The sequence below is a fragment of the Cyprinodon variegatus genome, unplaced genomic scaffold (assembly GCF_000732505.1).
Source record: "Cyprinodon variegatus isolate N-32 unplaced genomic scaffold, C_variegatus-1.0 Scaffold52, whole genome shotgun sequence".
Taxonomy (NCBI): domain Eukaryota; kingdom Metazoa; phylum Chordata; class Actinopteri; order Cyprinodontiformes; family Cyprinodontidae; genus Cyprinodon; species Cyprinodon variegatus.
The window spans coordinates 988,413-999,720 of record NW_015150505.1 but is presented as its reverse complement, the minus strand read 5'-3'; positions in this window follow the sequence as shown (position 1 = coordinate 999,720).

The following is an 11,308-nucleotide window of genomic DNA, read 5'->3' as shown; positions in this document are numbered from 1 at the left end:
AACGGGAACACTCTGCTCCATGGGGGCCGCCATGTTTGTTGTTGTTCTTCTCTTTCCGCTTCTGAAGTGGAAGAGCATACCTGAAGGACGCGCTCTGATTGGCTAACGGCTAGGCGGATTGATTCGAGCATAGATTAAAGGTGTGATCAGGCTACCGATATAGTTACACTTTTAAGTAATTACTGTAAAAATACTGGCCCAAAGCGATTGGAGAACTTTTGGTTATGGGCTCAAAATGCACTTAGGGTTTTATTGTAGTTGTCATTTAGTAGTTACTAAATAGGTGGAGCGAACCTGAACGATACAGGCTTCAGCCTATGGCCTAATCAGCCCCAGCACTGTTCCAATTCATAACAGAAGACCAAGAATGCACAATGTCCCCCCCTTGTTATTCTTTTCCCTTCCTCTTTACGGAGCATGCATCAGAGCATATTTGGGCCGTGTCCGAGCATCTACTGTACCGTAATCACTATACAGGGCACTATATAGTCCAAGCTCTATATAGTAATCAAGTGGTTAGGGCTTGTGGTCAAAAGTGAAAGTTTATCTTGAATATCCTAGTGATTTTTAATTTGATTTATGGCCAGTCAGAACATATGGATTTCTCAAATCTAATTTATGACTAGTCATAATTCAATTGTTATCTGAAATAAACCTTTTCAGATAGTAATGTTTTGCCGATAGTTTAAACTGGAGACCCCATACAAATGAATGGTAAATCTGACGTCATTTAGTCTAGTTAGAATTGAATTAGAGATGTCTGAAAGTAGTATTTTGCCTACCGGTAGTCTAAATATGAATACAGATATCTTGACTACTTTGTCGAGTCAAAAAACGATTCGGGTATCTTGAATGTGTGGTGAAGCTATTTTTATGATAAAACGGCTTGCCATACTGATTGATGCTTCACTGTCCATCAGATTGTAATGGAAACCTTTAGTGCTTACACCTTCAAGCTTTCTTTCATGTAGGAGATATTTAACAGGAGGACTTAGATAATGAAGATGTAGCTGAAGAGGAAGATAGGGTGGAATGCAACCCAGAAGATGATCCTTCTTCAGATAAAGAACAAGAAGAGAAAAGCCCTGAAGCTGACGGAGAAACATTCTGCATCAAAGAACTGCAAAGTTCCACGGTCCTCATCAAATTTAGTCAGCAATAGCAGCATCAAACATCATTTGGGTGATTCCAGGGCAAACAAGGTATGCAGCTGCTCATGTCCAGGACATTTCATCCACCTTTCTCCTGTTTATCACACCAGCCAACTGTTGGGCCATAAGCAATAATAATCTTGTACATTGAGAACCAATTTCTATGTGTCATCCTAACATGTTTATTGTAGTAGAGGGTGCAGTTCTGCTCCACAATGCTGATGATATGGTTTTCAACAATGTTTTCTCTTCCTCTTTGTACACAGTAGTAGAGTTTCAAGAGTTTATAACTGAAATATGTGACTTAGAGCTGAATGATTTTTGTTAATAAATTCTTAGATTCTGAACAAAAGTTGTGTAGAATTTATTCCATTTACAGTGGTGCCAAAAAAGTATTTAGTCAGCCACTGATTGTGCAAGTTCTCCTACTTAGAATAATGAGAGAGGTCTGTAATTTTCACATGTACACTTCAACTATAAGAGACAAAATGAGAAAAATAAATCCAGGAAATCACATTGTAAGATTTTTAGATGAGATTTGTAAATTATGGCGGAATATAATTATTTGGTCAGTAACTAAAGTTCCACTCAATACTTTGTAACATAACCTTTGTTGGCAATGACAGAGGTCAAATATTTCCTGTAAGTCTTCACACATTGTAGCTGGTATTTTGGCCCATTCCTCCATGCAGATCTCCTTTATAGCAGTTTTGTTTTGGGGACGTCACTGGGCAACATGGATTTTCAACTCCTTCCACAAATTTTCTATGGGGTCGAGGTCTGAAGACTGGCTATGCCACTCCAGGACCTTGAAATGCTTTTTAACGGAGCCAATCCTTTGTTGCCCTGGCGATGTTTGGGATCATTGTCTTGCTGGAAGATCCAGCCATGTTTAATCTTCAAGGCTCTCACTGATGGAAGGAGGTTTTGGCTTAACATCTCACCATACATGGCCATATTCCTTCTCCCTACAACATGGATCAGTTTTCCCTTTCCCTTTGCATAAATACAGCCCCAAAGCATGATGTTTCCTCCCCAATGCTTCACAGTAGTCATGGTGTTCTTGGAATGCAACTCTACATTCTTCTCCCCCCAAACACGACGAGTTGGGTTTTTACCAAAAAGTTCTATTTTTTTTTATCTGACCACATGATATTCTCCCAATCCTCTTCTGGAGCATCTATATCCTCTCTGGCAAACTTCAGGCAGGCCTGGAGATGAACTGGCGTGAGCAGGGGGACATGTCTGGCACTGCAGGATTTGAGTCCCTTTCGGTCTAGTGTTTTACTTATGGTAACCTTTGTTATTTTGTTCCCAGCTCTCTGCAGGTCATTCATCAGGTCCCTCCCTCTAGTTCTGGAATTTTTCGCTCTCATGATCATTTCGACCCCACAGGATGAGATCTTGCGTGGAACCCTAGATCGATGGACATTATTAGTGGTCAGGTATGTCTTCCATTTTCTTACAATAGCTCCCACAGTTGATTTTTTCACACCGAGCTTACCTATTGCAAATTCATTCTTCGCAGCCTGGTGCGGGTCTACAATTTTCTTCCTGGTGTCCTTAAAAAGCTCTTCTGTCTTGGCCATGGTTGAGTTTGGAGTGTGACTGTTTGAGGCTGTGGACAGGTGTGTTTTATACAGATAACAGGTTCAAACAGGTGCCAATAATGCAGGTAACGAGTGGAGGACAGAAGAGCTTCTAAAAAAGTAGCTACAGGTCTGTAAGATCCAGAAGTCTACTGGTTTGTGTGTGAAGAACTATTTATTTTCCTCCATGATATACAAATAAATTCTTTAAAAATCCTAAAATGTGATTTTTTTTTAATTTTCTTTCTCATTTTGTCTCATATTTGAAGTGTGCCTGTGATGAAAATTACAAACCTCTCTCTTTATTCTAGGTAGGAGAACTTGCACAATCAGTGGCTGACTAAATACTTTTTGGCCCCACTGTATGTGCAGGATTATCTGTTCAACCATGATTTGAGCTTGATTCACACTTTCATTTGTTGTTCACTCGGCCAGTTGGGTGTGTTCATAAACAATATCCGAATAATATCAGATTGGGAAATAAATATATTAAAATTGCACAACACCATATAAAAAAATCATCCTGGAAAATACAAATTTGGAGAGTTCAAGAGAAGGAATACTTTTCAAGAGAAGGATATTCCTTGAGCAGTTGGGAAGGACATTAAAGGACAGTAGGGCCTAACCTGCAAAGAATAATCTGCAGCCATTGTGGAAGCTGTTAAAAAATATTCTCAACATTGTCCTGATCTACCTGAGGCTGCAGCTGTTTCAGTCAAAAAGAAAAATGTACCAGTTCTGCCCTGGAAGAAAAACTGCAGGACAAAGGTTGTGTCATTCACATGGAAGAAATACATCTGCAAAGCCCTTTCCCACGCTGAGGTCAACAGTTGATGCTGAAAGCTGTTCACAAAAATCAAGCAACATTTTGTTGTATTATGAGAAAGTAATTTTATAATTTACTTCTAGAACATATAAAAGAAAAGAATAATGTAAATATCAGAAGTAACAACGATTTCTTTGTCGTAAAAAAAAAAGGATGATACAGTTCACTGTTCATCATCTTTGGTCTTTGCATCTTTATCTTAAATCAACACTCAACATGTTTTTTTTTATTTTTGTCTATTTGAGTTTGAAGAAATCTAGTATAAAATGTTTAAAACAGTATACCATGTCAGTTAAAATAAATCAATGCAGGTCTGAAAAGAAGCTGTGAAAACCAAACGCAACAATTTCAGCTTCTCCTATTGGAAGTCTCTCTTCACCAGCTGTGTGTTGTTAGCTTGTTAAGCTCTGATTGGTAGCAGTGATCTGAGTTCCATTTATAAACCCTCCTGCCCTCATTGTTTTACTGTTGGTCTTCAGTATGATGACTTTTCAGATCCTCCTGGGGTATGGCAATGAGTCTTTCAGTATTGGAGTCTATTTATTTTAAAATCTGTTTTTAATTTGTTTGTTTTTCTTGGTTTCAGGGCTTCCCTTGTTGTCTTGCTGATTCTGGATGTCTGTGGTCTTCCTGTCAAAGGTGAAGTATTAGCCTGATGTACTTGAAGTAAATGCAGGTAGATGTTTAACAAATGTTTTCTGGAGTCTAGATCCAAGACCACAGCTCCAGGGAGGCAGTGGTATCAAAGCAGCATCTCAGGGAGTAGCGGCTCCTTTCCAAGCTGACCATGTGTCCTTCAGCGCTCCTGCAGTAAAAACTCCAAGCCACCCTACCTCTGTGCAAACACCAGCTGAGTTTGTCAATGTGAACCCCATGGCTTGGTACAACCCAGCAGCTCCTGTTTATTATGGCTCCCAGATGCCAGCATATTATGTTGACTCTCAACAGGCTGGAGCTGCTCAGTCTCCCCCCACAGGTAACTAGTCTCAAATGATTCATTGACATGGCATAAATATATTTTACATGTTTGAAGAAAACCAATGTTCCCCTCATCTCCCTCAATTAGCAGAATGGGTTGTTGCTCCTCCTTCCTTTGAGGGTGTATCCACTGATGCTGAGGACCTTGGTGCTGTTCTCCCACCTGCACAGCCTGTAGGACCTATCCTTCAGTCTGGGGAGACTTCCAACATCGTTAAAGAAGCTGAGCTTGGCCATTACCAGCAGGAGACGGAGGAGTCTGGCTACCCAGCTGTCCCTATAAACCCTGTCCTGGGTGGCTTGTTGCCTTATCCTTTTCCCTACCCTCTTCCTTACAGGCTTCCTTACCCTGCTTTTGACTATAGGCTCCTGTTTGGTCAGTACCCTCCTGGCACCTACTCTACCTTCAGCAGAAATCATGAGAGGGGCAGAGACTACTCTCAGTCCATTCATTATCTGAAGGAACATGGTCCTGATGCTCCAGAGAACCCCCAGAATCCTGGATCTGGGCAGCACAAGTTGTTCCAAAGAACATTGTAGAAACCTGAATGGAGCCAAGGTAGGTTGATACTGACACTAGAAAATACTAAACATCTTGGCTAATACTGCATTAACTTTTGTTTTTTTCCCTCCCTAGATGAAGTGCACCAGTATTGAGAATCTTTTGGCAGTTTGAAAATAAACTTTCAAAATCCCAGACCGCTATGAATATCAATGCCTGAATGTAGCAAATATTGCCCATTGTGGTTTCATCAGATCATGATGTGCAAAGTCACAGGACTTCATGTAACTGGGCAAGACTAAACTAACTTGCATACTTCTAATTGGCATGTGTACCTGTCTAGGCATCTGAGAAGGACCACTTTTCCAATTTTACCATCACAATAAGGACATTTTGTTGATCCTCACAAGGTATTTTGCTGATGTCACATTTAAAGGGTTTATAATCAATTGAAGTCAAGCCATGGTCTTCTGTACATACAGCAAAAAGTGTGAAATGTCTGGTCAAACCAACTTTCCATCAGATCACTCTTGATAAATGCAACATGTGAATCATACAGGGACCCTGGTTACTTGGTTTTGACATCTTTAATTGTGGCCATGATCTTCACTCTTTATAAACTACTACCTATGATTTAAACAAGTGTATAGTATCTGCACATTAAAATGTTGCCTTTACTGTCCCGTAATGAGGAAATCGGGTGTATTCAAAGCAATAAATGAGCATAAAGGTTCACAAATGAAAACACAGAAGTAATCAAACTAAAAATTTAAGAATTGATCAAAACAAGGAATGACATGTTTAAAGGGTTGCATAGCAAGAGGAACCAAACCCAGAGAAATGTTTTGAACATGTGTTTATCAAGGTACACTTAAACAACAGCAGCAGCAGCATAGTGTGGCTTCAATGGCAGCATCAACATTAAGCTTGTTGAAAAACTGCAATTATAACAAAAACAAAATCTGCTATATTAAGAGACTGAATTAAGCCTGGATAACCCAAACATGAGTGGATGATGCTGAAACAATGAAAATCCTATGAAAGATGACAATGATGTCCCTGGTTAAGAAAAGTGGTTTTCAGTGGTGTCAAAAATACACTTGAGTATAAGTATAGATACTGCAGTTTAAAAACACTCAGTTGAAGTATCAACTTGATCTCTTTACTCAAGAGAAAAAGTGTGCTTCAAAAAACTAAAGTATAAAGTAACCTTAAACAGCCAGATGTCACTATATCAATTGTAAAGCTCAATTTTTCGACTATTTCGAAAATTTCTTTGAAATAAGTTCAAGGATGAGGGAGGTCTTGTTGGTCTCCATCTCCTGATATGCCTTTACCTGTGGCCAACCTTTCAGACATTTTGACATCTCAATCCTACATTGTAGCATGGCATAGACAATTCACGCTTGCAAATTAAAGAACGCCCCTTTGCTTCTGATGATTTCCTTTAGCTAACCAATAATTGTTTGCGTTATATGACTCATCCAATCACACTAGTTTTCACTATATGTGGATGGTGCCAATGATCTGCATTGGATGGCGCACATGATGTGAAATAAATATAAATATAAAACCAAAGCCAAGAGTAACCAGTAACTTTTATTTTAAAAATGTAAGGAACAGAAATGACTTTCTGTGAAAATGTAATGAGAAGTAGGAAGAAAAATAAGTAATGGAGTAAAGTATAAATACCTGAAAAGTGTACTTATAAGTACAGTAACAAAGTATTTGTACTTCGTTACTTGACACCACTGATCGTCATTACATGAGGGCAACATGAATGACCTTAGTCATACTGGGACTAGAGCTTTTTTTCAGAAAACTAAAAACAAATGTGCTGAAGCTCTCCCTTATAAAATCTAAAACATATTAAGGTGTTAACATTGCATGTGTCACTCACAGTTCAAATAACTGAAAAAATAAGGTATTGGGTTTCAGCAACAGCGGAAGTCTCCAGATCGATTTGTATTTGGATTCAACCTTAATAATGCATTCACAGCGAGCAAGGCGTCCATGGTAAGTACAGTGGATTTGCATAGTATCCCTGTGTGAAGTGGTGAAACGTCCAACTGTGACTTCCACTCAGTGAGAACGGTCACCGCTCCGCCCTCAACCATGCTGCTTGACAGGACTGAGATGTTTTCAAACAGTTGCACCGCATGAAGAGAGCGGTGATGGCTGAAGTTGAAATATTTGAGCTTTTCTGTGAAATAACGGCTGACATACAGCACAGAACCAAGCCAACAGCTGCATCCCCCAAGGAGTCCGTTTAACGAAGCAGGTGTACTGAAAACTCTACATTTTTTAAACTTAAAATCAGGGAAACTCTGAGTTTTCCGTTTCACAAAGAGAGTTAACTATGCCACTGTTACCGTAGTAACATTCTCTCCGGGACTAATCTGGTCGGGAGCAGGTTTTCTTCAGTAAACTCAGTGTCCTCTATTCCCACCCTCCAAAGCCAAAAACTGTGTTTTATTTCCTGATTTAATCAGCAGAGTTCTGTTGTAGTTTTGTGAATGAAAAGAAAATAATTCACTATGTCCATTAGACACATTAGGTGTTAAAAATAAAAACATATGTCCTTTTGACGAGGATCCAATTAAAGAATAAACGGCATTAATTCACAGAGAATAAAATATTAATAGGGAGAGGGTTTTCAGAACACGTATAGATGTCCTTTTACATTCAGTTATCTTTATGAGCTCTACCGTTTAACCTCACAGTCCATCACATACATCCACAACCTCATCCGTCCTCACATGTATTCATAGTGATTAATATCAGTGAAAACACGATGATGTGTTATAGCAGCATTATAAAAATGACTGCATAATCAGACAGCCGTTCATTTACTGTGTAATGGAAGACAGATTTAAATGAGGAACCCAGTGAGATGATGCACAGGTCCTTCCTGTTTGAACAACTTTTTTATACTACTGCCAGGTGACTGCACCTAAATAGATCCATTATTCAGTACCAGTCAGACAAATTAGTCTCCCTGGTAATTGATTTATTGATGAGTTAATTGGTTGACTTGATTGATCTTACAGTGGAGAAATTAAATCATTACATCAGCTCAAATAGTCAAAAGAGAAGAAGAAGGTGCCAAAGGAATAAAAGAGGCGCATGGGATATAGACAGTATATACAGAGCATCTACATATGAGAGCTTTTTTAAACTGTTTTTTTAGTTATAATTTTTTATAGCAGGATTATTATAAAGGGTTCTTGCATAGGGTGTTTAAATGGGTATTTATATAGATGGATATTTATATATATAGTTATTGCACTGGGTGTTAAATATAGAGAAACAGGTTATTGCACACGGTATCAAATAGTAATTGCACATTATAATTGCACAAGTTATTGCCATTGTAGAGTTGCATTGTATAGTCTGTTTGCAGCAGGGATGAATGACCTGTGGTAGCGCTTCTTTTTATAAACAGGTTGTAGAAGTCTTTCACTAAAGGAGCTGCTCAGCTCCTCTACAGTCTGGTGTAGAGGATGGAAGGTGTTGTTCATAATGGATGTAAGCTTGGACAGCATCCTCCTCTCAGCCACTTCCTCCACGAGTCCAGAGTGCAGCCTAGGAAAAGAAACCGCATTTCTCACCAGTTTGTTCAGTCTCTTTCTGTCCCACTCTGCACTGCTAGTGGTCAAGCAGACAACAGCATAGAGGAACGCTGATGCCACCGCAGAGTCGTAGAAGGTTTTAAGCAGGGGTCTGCTCACCTCAAATGACCTCAGCGTCCTCAGGAGGTCCTGGTCCTTCTTATACAGGGCGTCAGTGTCAGTGTTGTTTTTGAAAGCCATCTTAGATTTAGTCTTAGTCATCAGGACGAAAACTATTATTAGTCTTAGTTGCATTTTAGTCATTACGATATGTGATAGTTTTAAGTCGGTTTTAGTCGACTAAAACTCAAAACGTTTTAGTCAGTTTTATGTTGCAAAAACAAGTAAATCTTTACAATTTTGAATAAAAAACAGATTCTTTACCAGACTGACAGCTCTTGCCTAGATACTACCATAGCTGAGTATAGAATGTTGCCGTGCAGTTCATCATAGCTGTTGGGCAGAAAACTTTGATTTATAGAATTCAAATCAACTTTTTTTTATGAATTAATGCACTACTTTATAAAGTGTCTCACAAAAGTTGTGAAAATGGCAGATCTAGTTCAACATATCATATTGGTTAATATAGCAGACAGACAAGCTAACAAAATGTACAATGAAGCAAAACACTTCCTGATCTACTATTAATTCTGCATTACACACAGATCAATAAAATCTTCATTGCTCCAAAAAAGCAAAGAACAAAAGCATTCATCTTACTACTTTGGCAATTTTGGCTTTATCTCTGAGAATTTTCCCCTTAGTTACCGCTGTTCAGGGGTCAACATAGATTTAAATTCAAAGGGTTTTGATATAAACAATTACAGAGAGAACCTACATAACTGCCTTATAATTCCATGGCAATCCAGACCAAAACTGAATGACTAAAATGTTGACATATTCAAAGGAAACATTGAATTTTTTTAAATGACAAAACAAGGGAAAATTGACATATTTAAATAGATAGAAATGAGAATAATGAGAGAGAAGTACATTCTCATCTGGCTGTTTATCCAAAAATAAACAGAATGTAACGAAATATTTTATTTGGATATAATTTAGGGATTGCTTTTGGTAGAAATTAAAGAATATTTAGTATCAACTCTTGTGAGCTGGAAGAAATAAAATATTGATTGTAAAGGGATTTGTTACACTTGGCAGAGGATGATCAGCCCCATATAGTTTACTAAGTAGTGAGAGCAGGAAAAGCCATAATGCTAAGAGCAAAAAATCAGTGTGGAGCATGAAGCACAGACTCGGAGCTCTGCACCATGTTAAGCTTGTCAGTTTTCGTTATCGTCATGAAGAAAACGAGCATCAATTAAATGATTTTGTCATCCTCATCACTGACGAAAACAACTCTGGTTATGAGTCCAGTCCAGTTTATTATTGACTTGAACACCCAGGTTTTTGAAGCTCTCCACAGTTTCTATCTCCCTCCCCTGGACTTTCACCGGGGAGTGAGGCGGGGGTCTTCTCCTGAAGTCGACCACCATCTCTTTGGTGTTAAGACACAGGTGCCTCTTCTTACACCAGTCCAAAAAGTTCATGATGACCGATCAATACTCCAGCCCACATTAATGTTATCGTGACTAGAACAGGCTGTGGCAGGCATTTTAAATATTTTTTATTGTGACTGAGAAGGTATAATTGATATCTGTAATAAAAGTTTTCCTCGTCAAAATTAACTTTTCAAACAAAATTAAATTCTACATATCGAAAATAAACATTCTGGATGTCTAGAAACGCATTTAACATCTCCATATTCCTACAATTACTGTTCATTATTGTATTGTTTTCATCAGTTAGAAACATATTTCAGATGTTATAAATACATATTCAGTCAAGCTAATGAATGTCACTGCCACTTAAAATGTGTAAACACTTCTAGATATCTTATTAGTATAATTTCAGTTTTAACTATCTGAAAAGCAGTTCTTAGTGGCAAAAATTTTATTTATAGAATCTTTTATTCCTAGGAATGTGATTTTGACCAAGAAGAATTTTATTTTAGTGATCTACAAATGGAACAACAGAGACTAAATGGCCTTATGAAACGGACCCCAGGTCTCCAATTGGAAGTCTCTCCTCACCAGCTGTGTGTTGTTAGCTTGTTAAGCTCTGATTGGTAGCAGTGATCTGAGTTCCATTTATAAACCCTCCTGCCCTCATTGTTTTACTGTTGGTCTTCAGTATGATGACTTTTCAGATCCTCCTGGGGTATGGCAATGAGTCTTTTGGATTGTTTTCTATTTATTTTAAAATCTGTTTTTAATTTGTTTGTTTTTCTTGGTTTCAGGGCTTCCCTTGTTGTCTTGCTGATTCTGGATGTCTGTGGTCTTCCTGTCAAAGGTGAAGTATTAGCCTGATGTACTTGAAGTAAATGCAGGTAGATGTTTAACAAATGTTTTCTGGAGTCTAGATCCAAGACCACAGCTCCAGGGAGGCAGTGGCATCAAAGCAGCATCTCAGGGAGTAGCGGCTCCTTTCCAAGCTGACCATGTGTCCTTCAGCGCTCCTGCAGTAAAAACTCCAAGCCACCCTACCTCTGTGCAAACGCCAGCTGACTTTGTCAACCCCATGGCTTGGTACAACCCAGCAGCTCCTGTTTATTATGGCTCCCAGATGCCAGCATATTATGTTGACTCTCA